The sequence below is a fragment of the Nesoenas mayeri genome (genome assembly GCF_963082525.1).
Source record: "Nesoenas mayeri genome assembly, chromosome: 1".
In the NCBI taxonomy this organism is placed as follows: Eukaryota; Metazoa; Chordata; class Aves; order Columbiformes; family Columbidae; genus Nesoenas; species Nesoenas mayeri.
In genome coordinates, this window is record NC_137541.1 from 81,633,812 (window position 1) to 81,652,439 (window position 18,628).

The following is an 18,628-nucleotide window of genomic DNA, read 5'->3' on the forward strand; positions in this document are numbered from 1 at the left end:
TTGTGCAAAGTCAGCATTTCTGATATTTGTCAATTTCTCTGTATCCTTTCTGTATGCAACAGATGCTTATATTAGGGTGTTGTAGGTTTTTTTTCCCCAGCTGAAAAAAAAAAAAGGTTGTCATTTAACCAGCCTACTAGTCCTAAATTAGGTTTCTAGCTTTTCCTTTTCCATTTCGTGTCTAAATTAAGACAATATCCTCAGGCTAGCTATGTCTCAGTCTCTTCTGTGTAATCTGAATCACATTTTCTATGAGATTTGGTACAAAACTCACTTTTGTAAAGATCTTTGAGGCATTTTAGATGACAAATGCTTTTACAGGTAATGTATTATTAGTGACATTTCACCAAATGTAAAATAACTCAGTGTTTGAATGCCAGAAGATTATTCTTTCTTATTACAAGTAGCATTTTATTATTACTTTTAGGTTTTTTACCCTCAGCAAACTAACTGTTTGCTTGAAAGGGACTGGTCAGCTTTAACTTTAACTTCTAGTTTTCTGGATGCATTTACCAGCTGTTTCAACAAAGCTCTTCAACATGCTGCACACCCACCATAGCACCTACTTTCCCCAAATGACCAGTATGTTGTATTTAAACTGCCTTACCTTAAAAACAACAAAACCTCTACTTCTATATAAATGCTAACTGTTGATTCAAAGAGGAAAAAAAAACAAAAACAATTTCAATAGATAATTGCATCTCAATTTATTACGCACTGATGATCTGCTCAAGAGAAACCTGCTTTCTCTACTTGGCAACTAAACTATTCCTCAAAGTTTCCATATTCAAGGCATCATGACAGTTTTTCTTACTTCTTTGCTTTAAAGACAGTACAGACTGGCTGCTGACTTTCACATTGGCTCTCAACAAATGGGAACTACAGTCATAGACCACTAACTCCTTCTCTACATTGTATAAAAGATATCTTTTCAAAAATAAGTTGTTGGCAGGAGGTACAGGATTGGGCCATGGCTCAACGAGGATGCACCACTGCTGACCTACACTATGGGCTTACAAGACAGAATGTGACCAGGCATGACAAAAAGAACATGAGTAATCCACAGCAGCAGTAGTCACTATAAAACAGCAAAGGACTCAGCCAGAGAGGATGCAGCAGCACTCTCATCCCCCTGATCATGCAGCCATTGGAGATGAAGTGTGCCACAAAGCCACCTAGCACAGTGTTAACATTCTCAGGTACTAAGATCCCTAACTGTCAAGAAAAGGCAAAATTCTTGTGTTCAGTCACACCCCAAATGCCACAATTGTTATGGTCATCAGCCACAGATTTCAAAAATTTGAATCCTAGTCATTCACCAGAGGATACACAGGAAAACTTGAAGGGAGTGGTAGGTTTGCCAAATCACAGGCAGATAGGTAACACTAATTGCAGGCCGATAGATAACATTACATAACACTTTCTCTGAGATTTCTTTGTTGTTGCATCTGGAGGGAAGCAAAACATTTATGCAGCTTTAGTAGTACAATACTGTTGCTGCCACCTTAGAGATTTTAATGTCACACATAAAATCTGTATGTTTTACTAATGATACCATATATCTTCCCAGGCATTTCTAATTCACCCCTTTGGTGAGCTATCTAGATACTTTATCACACAGAGTTACTCTGTGTCAGGTATTAAGACATGTGCTGTGTCTTTTGTAGGAAAGTACATGTTCTTATCTAAATTGCTGAGGCTAATAACTTGAAATATTACCCCTGCAAACATAGTTGAATGTTGTATATTTAGATAACTAGAGCTCTTTTTCTTCTTCCCTCCTGGAGAGTGAACATAAATTAAGTGTCCACAGGAATTAACCCAAGAATAAGCTGCATTCCCAATTTGGAGGCAGAGAAGAAGGCTGTTCTGTAACAAGGAAACTGGTGTCTCATCTGACTGGGACCACATGCCATACCAGGCAGGACTCGCAAGGGTGCTACAATCGTTTTGTTCCCCAACAAACCCATACCTGCAGAAACATGCACTAGGAAACAGCACTTCTTTCCCCTTGGAAGTTTCTTTGCAAGTAAACAGTATTACACATAGTCGCCGTTGCCTCATCAACTCATTTGAAAATGTGCTTTAAAACTTGGATATGTGACAGTTAAGATTGTTTTCAGCTGGTAACTGGCCTAAGGATGCCCCTTTGCTTATTACTTCTTTGATCCAGGTAAGCATTTGGCTCTTCAATCAGTCACAAAGCTAAAGCAGAAAAAGAGAACACTCAAAAGCCTTAAAGTCCCACATACTTAATTTAGCCCAAAAGTAATTTCTGGGCAGAAAGAGAAAATTTAATTAACTCTTTTCTATAAAAATGTATGGTAAGATGTGTAGCAAGATCTTATGCATTCCTTTGAAGTTTGTCATACATTCCTGAATACCTTTGACAGCCTAAAAGTTAAGTGTCTGCTTCTGATTAGATTATTGAAATAAATCCACACCAAATAAATTCAGATGTCTTAAAATAAACTGCAGAGGTACATGAACTTTATAAAATGCATGCAGTACTTCAACAACAAAAGCGCATTTCTGCAAAAAACAGCTATCAAGAAGGAATTTATTTCTCTGTTTTTCTCCACACATGTGGACTGCAGTTAGCATCTAAATTTTAATCCAGGCTTAACTCCAGTTCACATCAAGTAGAGTTCCAATGTGAACTGAAAACCACCACTGTGGGGGGAAATCATGTCTTTTACATTTAATACTCTGTCCATTTCATCCCTTATAGTTAAATACACATTAAAAATGGGAGCTACCACAGCATCAGTCACTTACCACATGTCCAACAAATATTTGCCCACTACTTCAACTTGAGACAACACTGCCAAACCTGACTGAAAATCTATAGAGAAGAACACTACCTCACATGATCAGTTTCAATTCATTACATCCAACCCAACAAACCACCAATTAATCCACATTGTGATACTGTTTCCACCAGACTACAAATCTTGGAAAGATATACATAATACAATCTACCTGTAAGATATACCATAATGCAATATAACAAATAGACCCAGACACATAACCTGAAATATGGCAACAAAAATGTATATATTACTTGGCAATATATGACGAGAATGAGAATTTGACAGAGTACCACAGATTATATAACTAGTTAAAGTTTGCAGCTACATAAGATTCAAAAAGAGCACACAGACAGCAACACTTTGCATTAAATGCCAAGAGTGGTCACATAAGCCCAAGCAGTGCTGATCAGGTTGATCTTATCACACTATTACTGCTCAGGTAGTCCTGCCAATCATTGTGCGATAGCCTACTGAAAGAATGTGGAGGAAGACAAACAAAATGAATTCAAGATGAATCATTTTGAAAAAAAATCCTTATTAAAAGACATTTCACAGCAAGATGGCCAAACAAACCTGAATGCATTGCAGAGCAATAGGTCTTGCAAAGATGTCAAGACGATACCACACTTGAAGCTGCCAGAAACTTATTTGGAAATGTTATCCAACTAACAGTCACAAAGGGCTAGTATTCCCCTTTTCTTTTTTCCTGGGACACTGGTACTGTCAGATCCAACAGCAAGTGAAACACACAAGACACATTTGGGCAGAGGGATTCCATGGTATAAGGGGCCTGTTAAAATCACTCCTAGCCTGTCTGTGTTACATAGGAACAGGCTCATTCTAAAGCACAACTGGTGTTGACAAGGAATTATGCAGACTTGTAGAACACCCCAGGTCACCAGACCTGCATGAAGATACAAGAAGTCAGAAAACTGATGAAGCGTTTGACATTTACAGGGAGACATCAAGAAAAGGTGATGAAAGATGCAACAGAGAAGCCTACACAGACACTCATTTAAAAGTATAGCTTCAAGTCACAAGAGAACAATTTAAAAATACATTGCAAAGTCCTATCAAGAAGTCAAGCCTCAAACTCTTGTGCAAAGAATAGAAGAAAAAATTCTGAAGGTACAAAGAAGATGACAAACTCTACATTACACGTGGGATCATCTGCCTCAATTTAACCAAAAACCACTTTGATGAAAACTGACTCCTGGAGTCTGATGTGATGGCAGATCCACATTCTGACCTGGGACAGATTCATAGAGATCAAGCGTTTTAGCCTGTTCATCTTTTAGTGCTTTTCAAGGAAAGAAAAAGCTGGAATCCCTGTCATTTTGTAGAGAGAATGTTATCATTAACATTTTTTTCTGAGCTTACACAAACACTAGAACTACAAGCAGAGCTGTCTAAGATAATAGTAAGTCTTAATGCTACATACATCCACCAAGCATGTAGCAACAGATAACACTGAACAGCGGATCAGCTCTGTTATGTTAAGGACACAAAAGGACAAGACTGATGATATCCAGCTTCTCTCACTCAAAGCCTAACTGTTCCAACTTCTTGTGTGTGCAAGGAACTGGAGACGAAATTTTAATGCAAGCCCGCTATGCCCCACTGAAGTTATAATTGGATAACTGATACCAAAGGGAGTCCTGACATGTAAGTGTCTTGCACTATTTTTTCCCCAGTTCTGGAAAATGTTATGACTTTCTTTTTGTCTGTTAAAATATGGTGGGCTTTTTTTTTTTTTGCCACTCAGAATAATTTTTATTATCAGATATGTGAAATATCCATGCTAAACATGAAGAATACATTTTACACCAGATGCAACAGTGCCACAGCTAACAAAATTACTACTGCTAGGCTGCAACATACTAAATAACATCATCCCTAAAGAGAAATACAACAGCTTTACAGTTTGTCACCTCCAGTAGTGCCCAGAGCTGGCACTGATCTCAGCTCCATGACTGTATCATTTCAATCACCTATGCAGCTTCTCTTTGTTCCTTCCTATCCTCTTTTACACAGAATCTTTTTGGACTGATTCTTTTAAAACTACACCCATCTGTTTTGTTTCTGCCCGTCTTTTCTATCGCTGCTATTGTCTTTGCCCTTCTTCCTCTCTCTCAAACTTGCAGATCTAATGCTATTTCATTCTTTCCTCACCTTTTCTCTCCCAAATTCAACAGTCTCTTGCAAAATTCCACTGCCATGTCTCACATTTCTCTTAGCCCTCCTCAGGTTTATGTATGCAAAATGAAAAAAATACACACCAGAAACTTTGCTGATCCTCTCCAATAGCTGCTTTGCTCTGCAAACTTCCATATTACTTGGGATTATAAACCTTCACAGCACAATTAGCCTTCCTTCCACCCACCTCCATTTTCTGACCATATAACACATGAAAAAAACTACCAAAAAATGTATCTGCCCTGATTTCTGCAGAAAAGTTACACTGTGCATGAAGATTCTAAAAGGAAAGGGTTTGGTTTTCTCTTTTTTAAGTCATGCCCACATTATGCTCTTAATCAGCAGTCAATAATTGAGTCTATAGTGCAAAATGCATACAAGTTTGCAAGTGCATACTTTATTCCTAAAATTCTAAAAAGAAAAATTAATATGAAAGGCATAGATGGGTCAAAATGAATTAATTCTCTTCTGTATAAGCTATAGATTAAAAGTTAGTAGTAAATAACGCTTTCTTTTTCTATCATGTCACTGAGGTACCTACTGTCTACTGAAGCATTTCATAATTAGAGATTAGATTGTTATTAGTCATTAAAATGGCTTACTCATTGTGGAGATGCAGCAGAGCAGCACATCTCACATCATGTTATCTTTCTCTAATTTACGCTAGTGAGTCTTTAATGTGACAGTTAAACCTACAACAAATTCCAGTCTAAAAATTTTCACGAAAGCACTCATTCAGTAGGTACTTCTAACGAATACTTTGCTGTCACTCCCAGTCTCTGGTTCTTTAATGCACAGGACCTCTAAGCATTTTGCAACAGAACAATATCAGGCTTCATGTTTCTTCTGTAAGAACAAATATCTATATCTTCCATGCACTGTATTTTGTGTGTTTGTTGTCTTTCCAGATGTCTCCGGACAACTTTTCTGTGAGAACTCTTCCAGACAGACTCTATAGCACTGTTTATTAATCATTAAAGAAAGTATTCTTATCACGGTTTTAATTTAACAAGCTCAACAATCTTGTTACAGCATGTTCACACTCCAGGCATGATCAGAAAGATTTTAACTTGACTGTTAAGACTCATGACCCCAGTGCACACATAGGGCCAAAATCAGTTTTTAAATAGCACACTTGAGAGGGCTACTGAACTGAAAGAAGACAAAAAAAAATGTGGGGCACTGCAGCACAAAGCAGATGTCATGTTTTGTTAATGGCAGCAATAGATGAAGAATCAGCCACACCTTATTCTTCCAGTGGTTCATCATCCTGAGTGTAAAAATATGTATCTAATTCACTTGTCTGGCTTAAGATTACAGTTATTAGATTTTCTCTGTTAGAATCATAGAGCCTGTTAGTAGCCAATATCTCTCCCCAAGGGGTTACCAAGATTTTATTTTTATTAGAGTCTTCTATATTGTTCACACACGGAAGATGCAATCCCTCATTCTGTTTGGTTTTTTTTTTTTTTTGTTCCTGGTTATATAATTTTGCTTTTGGCTGCATTACAACAATTCATCTGAACAGACACACTTTATTGAGTGATACAGATTGCACTGTACAGCTGCCTTATCTTCATCACTGCTCACTATCCCCCCCACCATCCCAATCCTGGTATCATCTGTGCTTTTTGTCTAAATATTAAGTAGTAGCAGCTGTAGTATCTCCCAGTAGTAGCTCACCTTAACTTTTGCTCCTCATTTTGCTTTTTCCTGAGGTTTCCAGATCTGGAGTGCTGTCATAATAACTGTTCAAGAAAGACTAGCATGTCTGATACATGTTCCCCCAAATCACGTCTGAATTCCAGAGGGACAACCTGTTTTAAGATTACCAAACAGAGCTACTGTCAGAAAGAGCCAAGCCTCCCCTGCTAACCTATTTCACTTGAATAATCCCACTGGAGCTGTGGTACTTTTCATATCAGAAAAGAGTGTTTATGGGAGTTATGCGTTACAGAAGTAGATCCCCAGTATATTTTGTTGCTTGGAATATATCTCACCATTGATCTTATGTACAAAGCTTTCAAGGCCCACTTTTCCTCCCACTCTGTAGAAACCCTTTTCAGTAGGCCACACGGTAAGGAGATTGCCTCTCTCCTAGTTCCAGTGTGTTAACTATTTTTATTTTTCTGATGCATTATTTTGGAAATTTAATAAGTAACAACTAAGCATACCCCCAAACTTTTAGGTTTGAGACAGGGCAGACCACAGAATTTCCACTACCACCAACTAAGCTTGAGGAAATCTTTAAAACATCATTCTTGCAAGGGCTTTGCAAGAGGGTAGATAAATGCAAATATTTGATTAGTACTTATATTTTTCCCTAAGGTTTCAAATTCAATAATGAAGCTGTAAGCCTGGAGAACATGGAGCATTCCCAGTGCCAACTGGATACTCTTAACCTCTACACTCTTAACTATATAAATGTGCAGCATATTTGCTGAGTAGATAGTTATAGGTACTTCCCATTTCAATGCTAACTTGTTAGTTAATGGAAAAGAACCAGAAGCTCTCTATTCCCTTGGGAATCATTTTACATTAAAGAGGCTTTAGATAGACTGTTGTTTTGTTTTGTTTTTTTTCAGATTTGGCAAGAGAACAAACAGAATGTGTATTTTGAGTATCTCTAGCCTTTTTACAATAACAGTTAACGGCTAAATGGCTGGAAATGCTTCCAAATTTATTTTTTCTAATCTACATCATGACATCTGCTGATGCTTTGCAACTGATGGAACGTGATTTCCTTAGACACGATCCTGATTTTTCTACCTGACCAGGAAAACAACTACTGTTGTTATAAAAGAGCAGCCCTGCTGACAGTCTGCACAGAAAACATCAATCATTGCAGTAGTATGAAGTCTGAACACATCCCTTCATTCTTCCTTGTAATTGGGTTCTTTCCATGCAGGAGGGCAGTCTAATAAAAGCTTCTGTTTAGACTATCTTCTTCTAAACATAAATGAATTTCATTTCACCACAGCACATCCAGCATTTCTTATAAGCCTCCATTAAATTATATTTTTTAATAAATAGGATATGAATGATTATGCTAAGCATCAGAGCACCTTAACTCTAGCATGTTCTGCCATGTGGGAAATCTGAGAATACAGGACAACCAAGTACTGAACAAAAGACTAGCTGCTTCTTTTTATTACTGCCTTGGGCTTGCCAGCTTCAAGAAACATTGCAGAAAGAATGAAAACCTAAAAACCCTAGGAAGAGTGGCAAGGAATCAGCAATCTAAAATAACTTTGCAGGTATTGTTTTAAGAGAATATGTCAGATCACAGCATTCAGAAACTTTCTTGGGTGGCCAGGATTTCAAAGGGAGGATAAACTGGATGAATATAAGAGAAACTAAGAGATGGGCAACTTAATCATCACCATGTGGACCAATATTCTGCCATTGCTTATTTAAGTACAGGTCCAAAGTAACCTGAGTTTCAAAACATGCACCTGGATTTCTACCAGTGAAAGCAAAAAAATAATATCCGCTTTTGCTGAGGTGTAACTTCTGACTCCACACCCAAAATGCCACTTCAATTAAACTAGTTCATTATTTTAGTTGTACTTTCAGGAATAATAGCACTACATTCAGCTGGTTCATAGTGGCAGTTTTAATTTTTAAAAATCTGTGCCAATCATATATCAATAATTCACTGCAGACTTTTTACTTTAGATTTTCTTTACCTTGCCAGTCACCATCATGCAATTTCTCAAGAACCAGGGAAAAGAAAAAATGTGAAGGAATTAAAGCCTCACATGTTATTTTGACACTTTAGCTGAGTGAAAAATTTAGTCCAACAATGGACAGTTCTGCTTTTAGAGGAATTAGTCCAAATGACATTGTGAAAATAAAAAACAGGAAGTTGCTTCAAAAGAAAAGCAGCCAGTCATGCCCCATGCAACCATAGGCATGTCTGTTTAAGTACATGCATTATAATAAACTCTTTTCTCTCTGGGGGACCTGCCTGACTTTATATTACTGTTTCATAGCACTACAGGTTTCACTCTTTCAGAACAATGTTGAAAACAACCTCATTGAACACGCATGCTTCAGATATTACTGCAGCATTACAAACTGAGCGAATTCTGTGCTGATGAAAGGTGTTGGATAGCTGGACCTGAAGGTGAAGTCATCTATTTAGAAAAAGTTATGGCAGAGGCTAAACAATGCAGATTTCATTATGCTTCCCTGAACAAAACTAAATTCTGAGCTACAATTTACTAGTGATTTGAATGACTATAAATGGGTGTAGTGGAAGAATGTGTCCTAAGAACTTAATTGAAAAGCATTTCCTGAACATTGCTGGAATATATTGCTTACATGCCTCAAAGCACTATGGAGCTGTCAGACAGTAACAACTTTTGGTAATTTCTCTGACATCAGCTGGATCTGACCTTTCGATTCTGAATCATACTGTGCCATTCAGTCCCCCAGATCATGTATTCTCATTCAGAATACCTCTCTAAAAATGAGCCACACAAGTAGGTGGTCAGGAACACAATACAAAAGGAGTATGCAATTGCAGGCTTCTGGTATGTTTTAATATATGTTAGTTATTAAATATTTGATGCATTAATTATGACATATTTTTCAAGATCCAGAGTCGTCAGAAGAAGGTGGGGGAAAAAAAATATTCAATAAGGCCTTTGGGTAGTGAGAGCTCTTTTATTTCAAACTTAGAACTTCTCCATAAAGCAAAAAAATAACTTCCACTTTACTGAACATGCTGTGCTTTATAACTGGCACTCCTGGAACTTAAGGGATTGATCCTGCTTTAGCTGAAGTTTCTATGATCGTGTAACTAGCAGCAAGTCTTAATATGTCAAGACAAATGCCCCAGCCCCTGTGAAATGGCTTCAGCCTAGTCCAGTTTTGCTTCCACTCCATAAATACTGAAAGGAAGAAGAGAAGGCTGTCTGGTACTTACCTCATGACACAGAGAGTGTGCAACATGCCACACAGCACCAGCTGAGTTTAGGAAGGATGGTGGAAGCTAACAGCTTTGCATCCTGTTACAATCTCCCTGTAAGTAATGTTAGCACTAGCTTTGGATACCTTCCCATCCCCCAAAAATGAATGGGTATATGTGATACTTAATTCAGATACATTTCTAAGTCATACGTTTTGCTTTCTACTCTTGCATAGGGGAAAAGTACTTTAACAGTGGTCAGTCTCATTTGATGTGCAAACTTCCCCCCAACACACGCCCCGTCATATATCTGACTGAACCTAAGTGAATAAAGGAAGACTTTTAGGGAAAGCTGAAAAGACATGCACTTTAACAATTCTTCAGGTCACTTAATGGGAAACTTGCAGCATATAGAGAAGGCACTTCTAACCTATGGCCTTTCTTCCCAGTGGATTTCCTAAGCGACCAAATTCCTTCAAAAATGTAAATCATCAGACAACTTTAAATGAAAACATGAGAGAACTGAAAACACAGGGACTTTTACCAAACACTGAACTTAAATTGCAAAGCCACCAAAATCTGTTGGCATCTTATACCAGCTGAAGTGCTGTCCCTCAAAGGTTTTTAGTTCTTAACAGCTGCCTCCATGTCACAGCCAACAGCCACATTTTCAACTGCATCCCTATCAGCTTCAAACCACTGTTCAGTGCCTCAAGGAGAGAACATCTAAGGAGGAAAAAATAAACATGCCTTCAACTTATCTTTATGATCAAAGAAGTATAACAGTAAAAAAAAAAATCTGGTTTAATAGTAGTAGCACAAACCCACATCTTCTCAAGGTATTTCTATGAAGGAAAATAAATTCAATCTACATGTATAAAGACCATTTAATTAATTTTTTAATACAAACTTTTCCATGTAACCCTATAAGATTTTGAGCCAGTACATGCTGCTGTGTGAGTTATGGTCATACTTATTTTTAAGACATTCAGTTCCATGAGAATAGCGTCTCTTAGAGTCAAAATTTTTAAACTCCCTTCTTAAGAAGTCTTACTAATGCTCATATAGGATGACTAGGATGTGAATTTAAATCCCCTGCAATTCTTTCAATATTTTAACACAAAAACATTTAATTTCCTGCTAGGTGGGTAAAAGGACCAAATTAACTTCCGAGTTACTCTTTCCTGCCCTTGACAGTAGGTTGTTGTAGCCCAAACACATTCTATCCTGCCTGCATATAATTTCCCTGTAGTACCTGTAAAGGGAATTCCACATCCTGAAAAAAGAGATGAGTGAACACCCTCCTATCAATGAACACAACACCCAGTGTCAGACTACACCCTTTACATTACATCTCTCACTGGGAAAGAAGAGCTGGCCTTCAAATTACAAATTTGCTCTGTCTCTATACACCAAAAGAGTTATAATCATTCAGTAGCGTGACTTGACATACTGAGTTTAATTCAACAGGCATTACCAAAAGGTAGATTCTACCGTCCCTTCTATTTGAATTAATTCTTCATGTTCCTTTCAGATGGAAGGACCCAAGGGGTAATAAAATATCTGTTCTAATGCCACTTAACTCTAATAACTCCCTGCCTCCTACCCAGAATGCTTATTTTTCCAGTCATATTCTTCCATAAAAGCAAGTTATTTGGTGAGCAAACTCCAATAAAGCCACATCAGTGCAGAGAAAAAAAAAAAGTGTATGCATTTGGTTCAGGCAGAGGTCTTGGAGTCTAGACATTACCTTGTTTGCCCATTTTTTAATTTTTTTTTTTTTTTTTAAGGCAAATGATACCAATTAGAAAAACTTTACTACTTAGACTCCAAGCTACTACCCATCAGTATAACCAGTATGAAACCCCATCCTTTCATGCATCAGAGCAATTAGGTTTGTGTAAAATAAAAAACAAACCAGATGCCCAAGAGATGTAAATCAGTAAAGACCTACTGATGCCAGTGGAGTTACAATGATTTATACAACACAGGAGCTCAGCTTAGAGAAGCTTTCTGCATTTCATGTTCTCGGAGCATACATTATTCCCTCCCTTCCCCTCCTCAGATTTCCATCAAATTCAGTGCTGTAACAGAAGTGTTATTTCCCTAACTTGGCTTCAAGTCATGGCTCCAGTTCTCAGTAGTATATAACCTGTCAAGATAAAATATATTTGGGGACATACAATCTCTACTGAGCATTTTATTGACTTAACTCTACCATTTCTGAAAGGCAGCCAAAATTCCTTAAGGTTTTTGAAGGACTTGTTTTCTAAATATTATCCATGGACAGACACAAGGACACAAAAATCCTCAGTTGTTTGTGTAGCTTCACTTACGTGCCATGCATTGCCCATCATGATGTATTCATTTTCTTTTGCAAGCAAACAAAACAAATCTCAGCTTGGCATTAGGAGCCATATACAATGCAGAATATCTTGGGAACCATTCGAAGTAGGAATTTTGCCCACATAATGTCTGCAGGTCATTCAAAAACTACGATTTTTCTTATTTAAAAAATAGACAATCCAAAGCAAACCTAAGAAACACAACCACAAAGCTTAGCCCTTCACTACAGCTTTTCTTTCCAGATGCTGTATCAGAGGCCAGGGGGTTAAGATCAAAATACAGAGTTGCTACTAGCTGCACAAAACACTCCCCGTAACATCTCATAGGAGGAAAACAAATCTTGGAAAGACCAAGATATGTGAGTACAAGAATGAGGCCACCTCTTAAATGTCCCATGTGTACTCTCCTTCTGCTAACTCCCAACCAAGTAGCCCAAAGAGGGACAAGCCACATGTCTCATTTCAAATGCACCAGAAGCCAGGTTCATCTGGTCCAAGAGACAAGACTGGAACAAAGACAGAGAGGTAGCAACTTATGCACCACTGAACCAGAGACAGAGGAGACCATGTGGCCCCAGGACAAGCTTGGACACCCCTACAGAGTGTCATTTCTTATGCCACTGCCACAAATGCCTCCTCAGGGAGCAGAACCATTGGGGTACGAGGTGAACTGGTTGCTACTTTTGCATCCATGTCTCAGTATGGAGCACACACGAGGAATGATGCTTCCTCCTCCTGAGGCAATGCTGAGGGATGCTTACATATCTGTCCACAGGAGTACAAATGCTGTGATTACAGCTGAAGCCTCCCTGAGCCTTCTCTTCCTGTAGCCATCACACCTCAGCTGGGCTGGCTGCAATACCAAGATGCCTGACTGTTTTAAATCTGACATTGTTTTTCTGAGGTGTGGGTGAGTACTTTGACTGATGGACTAACAACTAGTTCTTTTATTAGTAGTCGTGCCCTGTACTCAAACCAGTAATTTCTAAATGTTGTTAAGCCTCCCAGAGTGCAATTCAAAAAAACCCAGTGCTCTAGGTTAAGACTGAAATTGTAAACCTAATAATGGTTTGGATTGGTGACCCAAAATCAGTTGGACCACTTCACTTCAGCAACACACATTCTTTGCAAAGGGGAATTTAAAACCTGCAGGAGGAATTAGAAACCTACAAGATCAAAGAGCAGGAACAGAAGGCTTAGCAGTTGATGATAGCCTTATCTAGCCACTAGTTCTTCTGTGCGTCGCTTTAGTTAACAATATCACAATGCATCTATCACTTCCAGGGCACCTTTAATGAAAGGACCTCTAAACACTTTGTAGACTCTAACAAAGTGTCAAGTCACAACATTCCTGTGAGAAACAGGATTTCTAGCTGTTGACATTTCCAAAGGATCAGGAAAGAAGTACACTTTTGTAACAGAAGAGTAAAGTCCTACCCACAATAAGAAATGACACCAAAGTTTGTTGAGGAGAATCTGGAGAATAATGAAGAGAGCTATACCCATACAAGCAGCACTTCATGCCAGTGGTCTGACCAGTGAGAGATCTTCCACAGTCTTTCATGAGCTTATCATTACCACCATAGCAATCACTGATGGACACCAAAGTGCTTTGCTACAGTCAGCCCTTTACCCCTGTGCTACTACAGAAACGTGAAATATGGGTTTTAGAGACAGATAAAAAAGACAAGGCCAAAAAGTCCACTAAAGCACAACCAAACCAGTAACAGAAATGGAGCACAACAGAGTCCTAGCTCTAGCACACTACCTCCTTGAAATAGATCAGTGACAGCTTTCAGATGTCTTAGGTGTTCTTGAAGATTTTATCAAGTGTTCAATTTTGAAGCAGTCCACTTAGCTACAGTTTTACCAGAACTTTTGATATTAAAAAAAACTACTCTCACCAAGACGCTTTAAACAGAAGAAAATAGTGGGAAGAAGTGTCAAAGGTCAGAATTGCAACTCAGTTTAATTCACTTTAATGTGCACACAGAAGAATGTAAGGCAATAATTTTTCTCCTCCGCTCTGTCGACATAGCACAGATCAAGCCGTCACCTCTGTCTTCTGACACTAGTAAGCTATGAGAAACAGGTATCTTAACATTAAACCTGGCCAGCTGTAATATATTTGCTAAAGTAATTACGTTCATTTTCACAGATTACAGGTACTTAGGTTTCACTTACTGATGTACTAGAAAATCAGAGGTTTCAATTTTTAAGATAAAGTTCAGCACTGATACAATCAAAGACAGCAGCCAGTGCTTAAAGCTGTTAGCCACACATACATATTTAAAAATAAAAGATTGTATGTACTACAGGATCTGTATTTTTTATCTGCTAGCTCAAAGTACTTCATATACCCTTCTCACTTTCCTCTTCACATTGACAAGGCTACGACAGACAGCAATTACCTGAATGTCGAAATCCCTAGGCTCCTTTAAATGAAGCTTTTTGCAATCCACATGATTTTATGCACAAGCCATGACATTCTGAGTCAACACCTGAGGTTCCTAACAAAATCTGGTACTTATGGCAATACAGCAGTGACTGAACTCTTTGCTTAATGGCAAAGCAACATTCAAAATGAAATTTCGGGTCCTGTGCCCCTCAGTCACCAGTGACAAGCACAACTGTAAATCAGACACTGTAAAATCACTGACCACATTCAAACGAGTAAAAGGCAAAACAAGGCATATGTTTCTCTGCGTGGTCTGCAACAGCTATTAATAGGAGAAGAAATGATGAAACAGAACTGAATAGGCATTGATGAAAACCCCCACAACCACCAAAGAACTGCTCTTTTAGGAGGGTAACTCCCAGTCCAAGCTATGGCAACTAAAAGTTCCTAAAAGCATTGCATTGGAGCAATTCAGATTTTATGATGCATGTGTATGGGATACCCCAAAATAGGAATGACTGCTTCCAAAAGCTGTTGGAAATACCATGCCTCAGAGCATAAATAGGAGAGTATCTACCACTTCTGATGTGCATCACCTCCAGTAATGTATTTCACTGGCTGTATGGATCATTTACACTGGTGCTATTCAAAGTAGAATTTGGCCTCTTCTCCTAGGTGGCCTGACACATTTACTGCAACATACAGATATGCCCATATATTTTATGTGTATGTAAAGCACATTCCCTAAATTAAAATCCTCACCCAGAGAGTCTCCCTAGGTCTGTGTCTGACTTTGGCTCCATTTACTCCTTTGCAGATGGAAAGCAGTTCCATCAAAATCAGTGAGGTAACACCGGTATTAAACTGACATGAAATCATGTCCAAGCCATGGTGCATAATAAAATCAGCTGCCACTAACTTTTCTACAAGTTTCCATTCGAGTTTTTTTTTGCTTGAATTCACATGAGCAATATCCATGGGATAACACATTTTAGAATGATAGCTATTTCCCCTTGCTAAAAACTAGAAAGTGCAGCAAACAAGCACAATCCTCACTGAAAAACTTCAGCTTATTTTATTTTGCTAATAAACAGAGGTGTTTATGGACAAAACACATGTGAATACACTTTAGGGAATCATCATGCACTGCTTAGAGGAAAGAGACAAGATGACCTAATACGTCTTTCCTAGTTTTTCATTTTTAGTTTTGGGGGAGGCTTTTTGTTGTTTTTTGGTTTGTTTTGTTGTGTTTTGTTGGTTCAGGTTTTTTTATGCTTATAGTTTCTGGTATTTAATTCTAAGTCAGGGAAAAGCCTTGAATGTAAATATTTATATTCATCCTCAGTGACCTGGAAGCACTGAACAAAGATCAATGAAACCAGTTCCATGCCTGCTGATGCCAACAGCCTTTCCATCAGTGCCTTTCCATTGCCCTGAAGAGTAACAGGGCAGACAGAAATAACAGACTTGGATTATGATATTTTTTCCAGTTCATCACACCAGTGTCTAGGCTTTCAGAACAGTATAACTGTATTTTGTCATATCAGTCAGATTCATAGTTTGTCACTACTTCAATCTGTTCATTTATAACTAAACATATTTCCTACACATATAGCAAATTCCAGAGATGAACTGATCTTTATCAGATGCTATGATACAGAAGGCAAACAGACCACTGCTCCCTCCACTCTTGTTAATACTACTTTTGCTATATATTAACTCCAAGAAAGGAGCTCACATCTATTGTAGAAGGTAGTGAACAGGAAAAAAAATGCTGCCTGTTTTGGAAAAACAATTAGGTTGTTAGAGCAGATGGCCCAAGAATGATAACCAATTTTTTGGTCTCACAGGTGAAGCAATAAACATCTTTACTGACACAAGCAGCACAAGGAAGGGTGTTCTAAAAAACTTTAACAAAAATCACAAAACTTATCTTGTAAAATGACTTTTGACAGCTTTTACTGAAGGACCCCAATAAACAAAGGGAAGGGGAACTTCCAGCTGTGGCCAGTACAAAGAAGCGGAGTTCAACAACATGAACTTCTGCAAAGCTTCTCTACAGGTAGCCAGAATAAAATTGCACAAACACCAAGACTGGCCACAAATCACTTAAAGGAGCAAAAAGTGGTGGAAAAACTACTCCAAAGCATGCATCATTTACACTTTCCACTTTAAAGAGGAAGAAGAAAAACAAAGCAGTCTCATGTCTTCCATTTGGGCTCAGGAAGACTGAAGATGGTAGAAACAGAAGAAATGAAATTATTTTTCAACCATTCAATAATACTTATTGCATTCAATGTGCTTATTATTCAAGGACTTTTTCCAGAGGATACAGATGTTATTTAAGCAGCTGATATCGTACAAGGTTTTTCACAATTTAAATCCTGAATGAAGAAATATGAAGAAGTTTAGATATCCAGTTATTTTGGTCTCCCAATTGGCTATCCCTGATCATTCTAGGAGCTAGAAAACAGAAATATTCACATGTTACTATTGCATTATCCAGCTGTGACAACCTGACAGTTTCTTTTGGGCATGTCTTAGCATGACTTCATGATAACTGTCAAATGACATCTCCTCAGAAGTACTACTGTCCAGAGATGAAAAGCAGCAATATCTCAAAATAGGCCTAACTTACATCTTGCCTCTCTTTGACTTAAAAGATTCTGACCTTTCAGATGCAGTTAAGTGAGGCAGTTTCACCTTTAGCAAAAATAATAATTAAAAACCCCCAAACATGCCTCTTCTCACTGAAGAGAGGTATTAGACATAAAGGACTATCAAACAGAAAGGTCAGTTTTCCTTAACACTAGAAACAGAAGCAGCACTATGTGTCAAAAAGCAGCTTTCTGTTATCGAGAAGCCAAACCACTTGAATGCTGCCAGTGAACAGCTAGCCTAAACTGTCAGGTAAATCTCTTATCACCCCATGGCAGGTGACCTGCAAGAACCTCTACTTTCTTGACATGGGCAAAAATTCATATTACCAGTTACACTTATAGAAAACTGCAGAGGTACCCAGATGTATGTGAAAGTAGAAGCCGAACCACACCTCTGTCACAGAGCTGTGGTCCTTCCTGGGAGGCACAACAACATTTTGGAGAAGCAGAAGACTTGCTTCAAATCCAGCCAGCCTGTCCTGTGGCTAGCTACAACATCCATTTTAACCATATCAGCACAAGCGGCCTCCAAGCATGAGTGACTGGATGGTGTGCAATGAAGCATGTAGTTTGGCAGATCAGACTGATCAATCAGCCCTTCTGGCCACAAAAATGGAGGTTTTCATCAAAATTATATAGGGATAAGACCCCAGACATAATCTCCAAACCTACCAATATGACACAAACATCATATTTCTAAGGTAGTCAATGTAAAAAAAATCAAACAATAAAAACTCCAGAAAGCCTCCAGAGAGAGAACCCTATGTAGATCCATTGCTGCAGTCACTTAACTGTCTGTTTCCTTATGAAATAAAATGGAACTAGACTGACTATTGACATCATTTTGATGGCAGAGAGAGTACTAATCCCTAAAGAAAATACACTGAAAAGCAAGAATGTAAACACAACTGTGCTCCAATGACTAATGTTGTCTGTGTAGGAATTCACTGAAGAAACTGATGCGGTGGAAAGAAAAACCCTGAAGGGTGCATGGAGCACTGGGGACCCCTTCTGCAACTCCAAAGCACATTGCTCCCTTCCTCCTCCAAAATTCATCCCTATTCATACATGCACACATACATTTCCTATTTGTTTTACTCATATGGTCCTACCACTGTGTCTGAAATACTGGCATTAAATGATTGCTTTTGTTAAAGATAGTGCTTTATACCTGGTGAGAATAAGATTTTGCTGCTAATCCCGGCCTTTGGTCATATAAATCCACAATAGATGCACTGAAGACAGAGGAGGTACATTTATATATACTGGTAGAGGAAATGTCTTTTTATTGTTTGGGTTGT